Genomic DNA, 12074 nt, shown 5'->3' with positions numbered 1-12074 from the left:
AAGGTACGGAACATGTATACACTGCTTGCAAATATGAGAATAGTATTCACATACATAAATGAAGACATGCTAAGAAGGATAATAACATCATTCATTAGACTAACCCTGGAATATGCATCAGTAGTCTGGAGTCCTCATCTCAAAAAGCATATAGACAAGATTGAAAAAGTTCAAAGGGCCGCTACAAGATGGATACCAAGCTTAAGGGACGTAAGCTACGAAGAAAGACTAAATAAACTGAATCTACCAACACTACAGGAGAGAAGGAAAAGAGGTGACATGATAATGCTATATAAGTGCATATCAGGGAAGGAGAAAATAGACATAAATGATTACTTAACATATGGAGAAGCATCAGCAAGAGGACACTGCAAAAAACTGCATAAGAAGAGAGGTGATAAAGACGTAAGGAAATTCAGCTTCCCAAACAGAGCAATCTATCAATGGACTGCACTACCGAATGAAATTTAAGGATATGTACGATAAATATGGTTTAAGACATGGGACAGTATGAGCTTGACTTATTCCTAAGGTCTTGTTTTAAATTCAAAATAATGAAAGTTTATAGACTACCAAAAATGTAAAGATTTATTGACTAGATTGTACATGAATGTTTGTAGTTTTTTTTTTCGGTAACAGCTGTTTTGGTATTTAACCAACATCAAATATGGCCGAAAATATAAACAATGAGGGACTGGAATTTCAAGGATTTGATGCTAATACCAATGTCATGGACCTGGTTAAAACATTAATTATGAGGATTAGTGAACTCGAAAAGAAAGTAGAGAATCTAGTGATAAAGGATGTGTCAGTAAATACGGAAACCACCATACAGAGTCTGATCCAGTCCAATGAAACAGCCAATGAAGAGATTAGGAATTTGAAGCGCGAAAATGTTGAACTGAGGAGGAAACTAGAAGAGAGTACTAATAAAACGGAGAAGATGAGTAATGTATTAGAAGGACATAAGGCAAAGTGGGCTCACGTAGAAGAAGAACAGAAAGAAATGGTCAGCTTAAGAGAGATCATCCAGGAAGAAAGGGAAATGAACAAGAAAGAAATGGAAGAAAATGTAGTGAAAATACTGAAGAAAAAAGAGAAAATAGTGAGAGAAACTGTAGAAAGGAACAGATGTGTGGTAGTATTTGGAAACAGGGAAGAGGAAGAGAAGGTTAGGTTCGTAAGACTCGAGAGAGACACGAACCTGGTGAGAGGAATATTAGGCAAGATTGATCCCGAAGGAGACAAGCGGGTAAAAGAAATTGAGGAAGTAAGGAGGATAGGGCCTTACAAGAAAGGGGAAACAAGACCAATGAGAGTCAAGTTTACATCAGAAAGTGTAATAAATGTGATACTTAAAGTGACCTGGTAATTAAGCAAAGAGGCGAGGATGGTAAATATTATAATAAGAAAAGATCTGAATGAAGAAGAAAGAGAAGTTTTAAAATCATTAAAGGAAGAAGTAAAGGAAAAAAATGATAAGAGGACAGAGGAAGAATGTAATACTTTTTTTTGGAGAGTATTGGATATGAAAGTAAGGAAATGGTATTTAAGGAAATAGAAGTGAAGGAAACTAAGGGGGATGGTTGTGAAAGATCAGAAGTTGAGGAAGTGGTACGGACAGAGAGTAGGAGAGAAGAGGGTATTAATAATGTCAAAAATAATTTGAAGGTGATATTTACTAATGTTGATGGTTTCATATTGACAAGGATCGAAATTAATGATTTCTTGAGAGAACGTGAATGTGATGTCATGTGCTTTGTAGAGACCAAATTAAGAGAAGATATTGATGTTCATTTGGAAGGTGGTAAATACAAACTGTGGAGAAAAGACAAAAAAGAAAAAAAGGGAGGAGGAGTGATGATAGCAGTGAAGAACAACATGATTGTAGATACTGTGGAAATGGGAGAAGGCAGAGCTGAAGTGATATATATGAAATCAGAAACTGGAGAGAATGTTAAGAGAGATATGGCGGTAGTGTATGTTACCCCAAAGACGAGAGCATGGAAGGATGACGAATACCATGAGATGTTGTCAGATATGGCTAGCTACTTGCAAAAAATAATTGAGAAAAGCAATACCACGTTGAGTACACCGCTTCCCGTCCGATCAGCGAAGTTAAGCAACGTTGGGTCTGGTTAGTACTTGGATGGGTGACCGCCGGGGAACACCAGATGCTGTTGGCATCCCTACGTGTCCAGTGGGGTTGGTGGAGGATTAGTGCCCCTCCCTGTAAAACAATTAACTCTAAGCCCGTGGCCACCCCGCTTGGGATACATGGCGTCTGGCAATGAATGAATGAATGAATAATATAATTTTGGTGGGTGACGTTAATTGTAAAGAGGTGAACTGGGAGGAATGGTACTCGGGAGGCGGCGAGGATTCGTGGGGCACTATGTTATTAAATATAATAATGAATAATGTGATGACGCAATGGGTCAAAGAAGAGACACAGTTTCGAGGTGAGGACACACCAGCAAGGTTAGATTTACTGTTCACCAAAGAACCCGATGTAATAGAATCATTGGAATATCTCTGTCCTTTGGGAAAAAGTGATCACGTGGTCATTGAGTTCCAGATGTTAATAGGAAACGTCGAGCCAAGAGACGAGCTTCATAGACAGGTAAGATGCAACTTTGGCAAAGCAAATTTTACAGGATTGAGAAACTTTTTTGAAAATGCGGATTGGAGAAAATTCAGAGAAACAAGTGAGATACAGAGGAAGTGGGATATCTTTCTAGACCTCTATAATTTGGGAGTGGAAAAATTTGTACCAAGAGTAAAATGGAAAGAAAACAGGAAAAAGGAGTGGTTTAATAGAAGGTGTATGATAGCAAAAAAAGAGAGAGATAAGGCCTGGAACAATTGGAGAAAGAGAGGTAACCACAGAACAAAGGAAGAATATAAAAGAGCATGAAATGAATACACAAGAATATGTAGAGAAGAAGAAAGGAATTTTGAAAAAGGTGTAATTAACAAATGCAAGGATGAACCCAAACTGTTTTATAGATTTGTTAATGGCAAACTGAAACAAAAGGAAGGAATCACCAAGCTGAAAGTAGATGGAGAGGTCTTTAAGGATGCGGCAATGCAAGCAGAAATAATGAACAAACGTTTCCAGTCAGTTTTCTCTAAAGAAAAGGAGCTTGTGGAAGGGGAGGGAGTGATTAGAAATGTTCCGGTGATGAAAGATATAAAAGTGGAGGTACAGGAAGTGTATAAATTACTGGGAACTCAAGACGTAAGGAAAGCCCCAGGACCTGATGAAATTTTTAATTGGGTACTGAAGGAATGCAGAGAACAACTGGCGGATAAAATTCACAGCTTAATTGTATGCTCACTGGAAGAGGGGAAAGTGCCACAAGAATGGAAGAGGGCAAATGTGGTACCAATTTACAAGGGAGGAAACAGGGAAGAACCGCTGAATTATAGACCAGTGTCTCTAACCAGCATGGTCGCAAAATTGTGTGAGAGAATCCTGAAAGACAGATGGATAAAATATCTGGAAGAGATGAATATTTTGGCTGAATGTCAGTTTGGATTCAGAAGTGGAAGGTCATGTGTTTCTAACTTATTGAGCTTTTACTCAAGAGTGATTGATGTGGTACAGGAGAGAGATGGTTGGGTGGATTGTGTGTACTTAGGCTTAGAGAAGGCCTTTGACAAGGTACCTCATAAGAGACTAATGTGGAAACTAGAATATATAGGAGGACTAAAGGGGAAACTTCTGGAATGGATGAGAGACTTTTTGAGAGACAGACAAATGAGGACAGTAATAAAGGAAAAGATGTCTGGATGGAGGGAAGTAACAAGTGGAGTCCCTCAAGGCTCAGTGTTGGCGCCAGTAATGTTCCTGATTTACGTAAATGATATGGTAGATAGAGTGAACAGTTATGCAAGTCTGTTTGCTGATGATGTAAAGATCTTGAGGAAGATAGAGGTTGAGGAGGATTGTAAAATACTGCAGGAGGATTTTGATAGGATACACAATTGGAGCCGGACGTGGGAAATGAAATTTAATGTAAAGAAATGTAAAATATTGGAAATGGGTAAAAGTACCAAGAGGGCATCACTGAATTATTTGTTGGGAAATGAATTAATCACAAAAAGGAGAGAAGAGAAAGATTTGGGAGTGCTGGTCCAAGATAGTTTGTCAGCAGAAAAGCACATTAACAAGATAGTTGGAGGGACTTATAAACTCTTGACTAACATAAGAGTAGCATTTCATTATATGGATGAGGAAATGATGAAAAAATTGATAGTGGCCATGATCCGCCCCAGGTTAGAATATGCAGCGGTAGTGTGATCCCCACACAGAAAGAAAGATATAAACAAGATTGAGAGAATACAAAGAACAGCAACCAAGATGGTCCCCAGTCTGACAGACCTGTCATACAGAGAGAGGCTGGAAAAACTGGATTTGCCTTCATTAGAGGAAAGGAGAAAGAGGGGAGACATGATTGCGGTGTTCAGGACCATGGTGGGAGTAGATAAAATTGACAAAGAAGATCTGTTTGTATGGGATAAGAGAGCAACAAGAGGACATGGAATGAAATTGAAAAAGTCAAGCTGCTTGAAGGATATCAAGAAATATAGCTTTCCTTACAGAAGTATAAACTTATGGAATAGCCTGGACAAAGAGATCGTCCAGTCTAAAAACTTAAACGAGTTTAAAGTTAAACTCGACTTATTGAGAAACAGCGACGGAAACCCACGAGCATAGTACATTCCGTGTATATCGCAATTAGGTATATTAGCTAAATACTTAAATATTTGGAACGACTTAGACAAAGAGGTGGTGCATGAGAAAAACATTCATGTGTGTAAAGGTAGAATTGATAAATGTGGATATAGAGACAGGACAACACGAGCATTGCTCAATTCCTGTATACTACAAATAGGTAAATACACACACACACACACACACACACAATCATTGAAATATCTCTGTCCTTTAGGAAAAAGTGATCACGTGGTCATTGATTTCCAGATGTTACTATGGAACGTCGAGCCAAGAAACGAGCTTCATAGACAGGGAAAATACAACTTTGGGAAAGCAAATTTTACAGGATTGAGAAACTTTTTTGAAAATGCGGATTGGAGAAAATTCAGAGAAACAAGAGAGATACAGAGGAAGTGGGATATCTTTCTAGACCTCTATAATTTGGGAGTGGAAAAATTTATACCAAGAGTAAGGGGGAAAGAAAACAGTAAAAAGGAGTGGTTTAATAGAAGGTGTATGATAGCAAAAAAAGAGAGAGATAAGGTGTGGAACAATTGGAGAAAGAGAGGTAACAGCAGAACAAAGGAAGAATATAAAAGAACAAGAAATGAATACACAAGAATACATAGAGAAGAAGAAAGGAATTTTGAAAAAGGTATAATAGACAAATGCAAGGATGAACCCAAACTGATAGATTTGTTAATGGGAAACTGAAACAAAGGGAAGGAATCACCAAACTGAAAGTAGACGGAGAGGTCTATAAGGATGCGGCAATGCAAGCAGAAATAATGAACGAATGTTTCCAGTCAATTTTCACTAAAGAAAAGGAGCTTGTGGAAGGGGAGGGAGTGATTAGAAATGTTCCGGTGATAAACGATATAAAAGTGGAGGTATAGGAAGTGTATAAATTACTGGAAACTCAAGATGTAAGGAAAGCCCCAGGACCTGATGGAATTTCTAATTGGGTACTGAAGGAATGCAGAGAACAACTACCAGATAAAATTCACAGTTTAATCATATGCTCTCTGGAAGAGGGGAAAGTGCCACAAGAATGGAAGAGGGCAAATGTGGTACCAATTTATAAGGGAGGAAACAGGGAAGAACCCCTGAATTGTAGACCAGTGTCTCTAACCATTATGGTCACAAAATTGTGTGAGAGAATCCAGAAAGACAGATGGATAAAATATCTGGAAGAGATGAATATTTTGGCTGAATGTCAGTTTGGATTCAGAAGTGGAAGGTCATGTGTTTCTAACTTGTTGAGCTTTTACTCAAGAGCGATTGACGTGGTACAGGAGAGAGATGGTTGGGTGGATTGTGTGTACTTAGACTTAGAGAAAGCCTTTGACACTGTACTTCATAAGAGACTAATGTGGAAACTAGAATATATAGGAGGACCGAAGGGGAAACTTCTGGAATGGATGAGAGTCTTTTTGAGAGACAGACAAATGAGGACAGTAATAAAGGATAGGATGTCTGGATGGAGGGAAGTAACAAGTGGAGTCCCTCAAGGCTCGGTGTTGGCGCCAGTAATGTTCCTGATTTACGTAAATGATATGGTAGATGGAGTGAACAGTTATGCAAGTCTGTTTGCTGATGATGTAAAGATCTTGAGGAAGGTAGAGACTGAGGAGGATTGTAAAATACTGCAGGAGGATTTGGATAGGATACATGATTGGAGCCGGACATGGGAAATGAAATTTAATGTAAAGAAATGTAAAATATTGGAAATGGGTAAAAGTACCAAGAGGCCATCACTGAATTATTTGTTGGGAAATGAATTAATCACAAAAAGGAGAGAAGAGAAAGATTTGGGAGTGCTGGTCCAAGATAGTTTGTCACCAGAAAAGCACATTAACAAGATAGTTGGAGAGACTTGTAAACTCTTGACTAACATAAGAGTAGCATTTCATTATATGGATGAGGAGATGATGAAAAAATTGATGGTGGCCATGATCCGTCCCAGGTTAGAATATGCAGCGGTAGTGTGGTCCCCACACAAAAAGAAAGATATAAACAAGATTGAGAGAATACAAAGAACAGCAACGAAGATGGTCCCCAGTCTGGCAGACCTGTCATATAGAGAGGGGCTGGAAGAGCTGGATTTGCCTTCCTTAGAGGAAAGGAGAAAAAGAGGAGACATGATTGCAGTGTTCAGGACCATGGTGGGAGTAGATAAAATTGACAAAGAAGATCTGTTTGTATGGGATAGGAGAGCAACAAGAGGACACGGAATGAAATTGAAAAAGTCAAGCTGCTTGAAGGATATCAAGAAATATAGCTTTCCTTACAGAAGTATAGACTTATGGAGTCGCCTGGACAAAGAGATCGTGCAGTCTAAAAACTTAAACGAGTTTAAAGCTAAATTTGACTTACTGAGAAACAGCGACGGAAACCCACAAGCATAGTACATTCCGTGTATATCACAATTAGGTATATTAGGTAAATACTTAAATATTTGGAACGACTTAGACAAAGAGGTGGTGCATGAGAAAGACATTCATGTGTGTAAAGGTAGACTTGATAAGTGTGGATATGGAGACAGGACAACATGAGCATTGCTCCATTCCTGTATACTACAAATAGGTAAATACATACACACACACACACACACACACACACACACACACACACACACACACACACACACAGGTGGCTGACAGAGACAGAGCTCTTCCTGGATTGTGAAGAAATAATCGCTGAATCAGCGACGAAAAGGAGACCACCTATTTGTGATTATGTAAATGAGTGCATGAGTGGTGATGCCATTGGACAGTAGTTAAGGAAAACTGTGGTTTCGTTCATAAAAAGAACAGGACATAGTGGAAATAGAAAGTCTCCATATGGTTGAATCATTGCGGAAAAGGACGGTGCTTTGTTTATGACTGGCAAGAGAGGATTTGAGGGCTTCACTGAAGTGGATGTGGGAAATGGAAGTATTAAGTTGAATCAAACAAGAGTAGCAGAAGTAGAGAAAACAACAAAGAGGAATGTCCAGGAGATAAAAAAGATATGGACAATAATTAGAAAGTTAACGGAACGGACCATAGAGCAGGAAAACGAGATCACAATTCTACGGAATAAACTGGAAAAAATTTGTGCACGCAGTGACGTACAAAAAAGGGAAGTTACGGAATTAAAAGTGAGCAATGAATCTGCCTCTAATGAAATAAAACAACTTAAGAGGGAGAATGAGAGGTTGGAAGAAAAAAGGGACAGGATGAAAAGCAAACTAGGGGAGTATGAATCCAAATCAAGAATGCAGGACGAGCATATTAAAGAAATCAAGGAGCAACATAAGGGGTGGAAGAAAATTCAGGAAGAAGGAAATGTAAATTTGAAAGAGATTATAGAACATCAAAGTAAGGAAAAGGTAGAGAGGGAAGTGGTTAGGGTGCTGAGAAGTAGAGAATCTTTACAGTAGTTAGGGAAGTAGCAGATAAGAAAAAATGTGTAATAATTTCAGGAGTTAAAGAAAAATGTATGACAAGAAGATCAGAAAAAGAAAGAGAACTGAATAAGGTTAAAGAAGTAATATCAGTAGTCATGGAGGAAAACAACGAAGCTCAAGAAGAGATTGAAGAGGTGTTTAGGTTAGGAAAGTGCGAAGAAGGAGGGGCAAGGCCATTGAAGGTAAAGTTTAAGTCCCAGGCAGCAGTAAATGAAATTATCAGTAGAACCTGGAAATTATCAGACAGGGAAGGGTTCAAAAATATTTGGATAAGGAGAGATGCAAATGAGGAAGAAAGAGCTAAAATAAAGGAGTTAGTAAAGGAAGCTAAGGTAAAAAATGAACAGAGAATGGAGGAAGAGAAGACAGTGTTTTATTGGAGAGTCATGGATCAGAAATTAAGAGTGTGGTACCGACGGAGAGAAGGAGAAAAGAAGGTACAAAAAACATCAAAAATAATGTGAAGGTGGCATATACTAATGTTGATGGTTTAATATCGGCAAGATTAGAAACCAACGATTTTTTTGAGGGTACATGAACCTGATGTTATGTGCTTTGTAGAGACCAAGTTAAGAGAAGATATTGATATTCATATGGGAGATGGTAAATACAAACCGTGGAGAAGAGACAGAAAAGAAAACACGGGAGGAGTGATGATAGCAGTGAAGAACAACATGAATGTAGATACCGTGGAAATGGGAGAAGGCAGGGCTGAAGTGCTAAATATGAAATTAGCAATTGGAGAGAATGGCAAGAGAGATATGGCTGTAGTGTATCTTCGCCCTAAGACAAGAGCATGGAGTGATGATGAATATCAGGAAATGTTGTCAGTCATGGCTAGTTATTTACAGAAAAATATTGAGAAAAGCAAAAATATAATATTAATGGGTGACTTCAGTTGTAAAGAGGTGAACTGGGAGGAATAGGACTCAGGAGGCAGCGAAGATTCGTGGGGCACTATATTATTAAATATAACAATGAACATGTGATGATGTACAGTAGTGGGTCAAAGAAGAGAAAGGGTTCCGAGGTGAGAACACACCAGCAAGACTAGATTTACTGTTTACCAAAGAATCCAATGTAATAGAATCCTTGAAATATCTGTGTCCTGTTGGAAAAAGTGATCATGTGGTCATTGAGTTCCAGATGATAACAGGGAACGTGGAGCCAAGAGACGAGCTTTATAGGCAGGGAAGATACAACTTTGGGAAAGCAAACTTTACAGGATTGAGAAAATTTTTCAAAAATACGGATTGGAGAAAATTCAGAGAAACAAGTGAGATACAGAGGAAGTGGGATATTTTTCTAGGCTTCTATAATTCAGGAGTGGAAAAATTTGTGCCAAGAGTAAGGGGGAAAGAAAACAGGAAAAAGGAGTGGTTTAATAGAAGGTGTATGATACCAAAAAAAGAGAGAGACACGGCGTGGAACAATTGGAGAAAGAGAGGTAATAACAAAACAAAGGAAAAATATAAAAGAACTAGAAATGATTACACAAGAATGCGTAGAGAGGAAGAAAGGAATTTTGAAAAAGGTATAATAGACAAATGTAAGGATGAACCCACACTGTTTTATAGATTTGTCAATGGCAGATTGAAACAAAAACTGAAAGTAGAAGGAGAGGTCTATAAAGATGCGGCAATGCAAGCAGAAATAATGAACAAGTGTTTCCAATCAGTTTTCACTAAGGAAAAGGAGTTTGTTGAAGGAGAGAGAGTGACTAGAAATTTTGTGATAAAAGATATAAAAGTGGAAGTACAGGAAGTATATAAAATACTGGAAACTCAAGATGTAAGAAAAGCCCCAGGACAAGATGGAATCTCAAATTGGGTACTGAAGGAATGCAGAGAACAACTGGCGGATAAGATTCACAGTTTAATCATGTGCTCTCTGGAGGAGGGGAAAGTGCCTCAAGCATGGAAGAGGGCAAATGTGGTATCAATTTATAAGGGAGGAAACAGGGAAGAATTATAAACCAGTGTCTCCAACCAGCATGGTCGCAAAATTGTGCGAGAGAATTCTGAAAGATAGATGGTTAAAATATCTGGAAGAGATGAATATTTTGGCTGAATGTCAGTTTGGATTCAGAAGTGGAAGGTCATGTGTTTCTAACTTGTTGAGTTTTTACTCAGGTGCGATTGACGTGGTACAGGAGGGAGAGGGTTGGGTAGATTGTGTGTATTTAGATTTGGAGAAGGCTTTAACACGGTATCCCATGAGAGACTAATGTGGAAACTAGAATATATAGGAGGACTGAAGGGGAACCTCCTAGAATGGATGAGAGACTTTTTGAGAGACAGACAAATGAGGACAGTAATAAAGGATAGGATGTCTGGATGGAGGGAAGTAAGAAGTGGAGTCCCACTGGGTTCGGTGTTGGCGTCAGCAATGTTCCTGATTTTCATAAATGATATGGTAGATGGAGTGAAGTTATGTAAGTCTGTTTGCTGATGCAATGATCTTGAGGAAGGTAGAGGCTGAGGATGATTGTAAAACCCTGCAGGAGGATCTGGATTTGATACATGAATGGAGCCAGATGTGGGAAATGAAATTCAATGCAAAAAAATGTAAAATTTTGGAAATGGGATAAAGTACCAAGAAGCCATCACTGAATTATTTGATGGGTAATGAACCAATCACAAAAGCAAGAGAAGAGAATGATTTGGGAGTGCTGGTCCAGGACAGTTTGTCACCTGAAAAACACATTAACAAGACAGTTAGAGAGACGTGTAAACTCCTGATTAATATAAGAGTAGCTTTTCATTATATAGATGAGGATATGATGAAGAAATTGATAGTGGCCATGATTCACCCCAGGTTAGAGTATGCATCAGTAGTGTAGTCCCCACACAACAAGAAAGATATAAACAAGATTGAGAGAATACAAAGAACAGCAACCAAAATGGTCCCCTGTCTGGCATATCTGTCGTACAGAGAGAGGCTGGAAAATCTGGATTTGCCTGCCTTAGAAGAAAGGAGAAAGAGAGGCGACATGATTGCAGTGTTTAGGGCCATGATGGGAGTAGATAAAATTGACAGAGAAGATCTGTTTTTATGGGATAAGTGAGTAACAGGAGGACACGGAATGAAATTGAAGAAGCCAAGCTGCTTGAAGGATATCAAGAAATTTAGTTTTCCTTATAGAAGTATAGACCTGTGGAATAGCCTGGACTAAGAGATCATCCAGTCTAAAAACTTAAACTAGTTTAAAGCTAAATTTGACTGATTGAGAAACAGAGATGAGACCCCACGAGCATAGCTCATTTCCTGTATGTCACAATTAGGTAAATACACACACACACACACACACACACACACACACACACACACACACACACACACACACACACACACACACACACAGTGACCCCTTGGTTATCGCACATAATTGATACCAAGCCCAGTGCATGAGAATGAAAGCACAAATCCTAGGGGATTTATCCTAATTGGTACCAGGCACTACTTTATGGGATGTACAGTACATCCCCACAGTACGCGAGTTCTGAGTACGCTATCCTCCTTGTAGATGAGGACCTATTTTTTTTTTTTAATTTTAGTGTATCTTTTGCTAGTATGCGAATTGAACTCCTTGTAAGCCAGACGTTCAGCGAAGAGTGGCCCAAATCTGGGGTTACCCCGAGCGTGTGACATTGCTCCCCCAAGAAGTGATAACATTTGCCTACGCTCCACCCACCTTGAACAGGAGATAGCAGCAGAAAAGGCAGCAACACCAGTGATGGAGAGTGAAGATTTGACCATGATGGAGATCAGCAGCGTACTGTGTGCTCATGATGATTCAAGGAAGAATTCAAGGACATCGAACGCTCTCAGTTGCGTGTTGAGGGGATGTCTTCACTGGACAGAACCTTCTGCAACTACACTGACAAGCACAACCAGGAA

At 39.0% G+C, this 12074-nt stretch overlaps 1 protein-coding gene and 1 pseudogene across 1 annotated transcript in view; both read left to right on the top strand.

Moving 5' to 3' along the window:
- Marcal1 (SWI/SNF-related matrix-associated actin-dependent regulator of chromatin subfamily A-like protein 1) overlaps positions 1-12074 on the top strand; it is a 453729-nt gene that overhangs the window by 254574 nt on the left and 187081 nt on the right. The gene's annotated exons all lie outside the window — the stretch shown is intronic.
- LOC145414339 (5S ribosomal RNA) lies at positions 2068-2186 on the top strand (annotated as a pseudogene).

Source organism: Coenobita brevimanus, chromosome 98 (assembly GCF_032717465.1).
Source record: "Coenobita brevimanus isolate Jiangsu-jjx chromosome 98, ASM3271746v2, whole genome shotgun sequence".
Classification (NCBI taxonomy): domain Eukaryota; kingdom Metazoa; phylum Arthropoda; class Malacostraca; order Decapoda; family Coenobitidae; genus Coenobita; species Coenobita brevimanus.
Note: the sequence above shows the minus strand (reverse complement) of the source record. Positions and strands in the feature narration are given on the sequence as shown.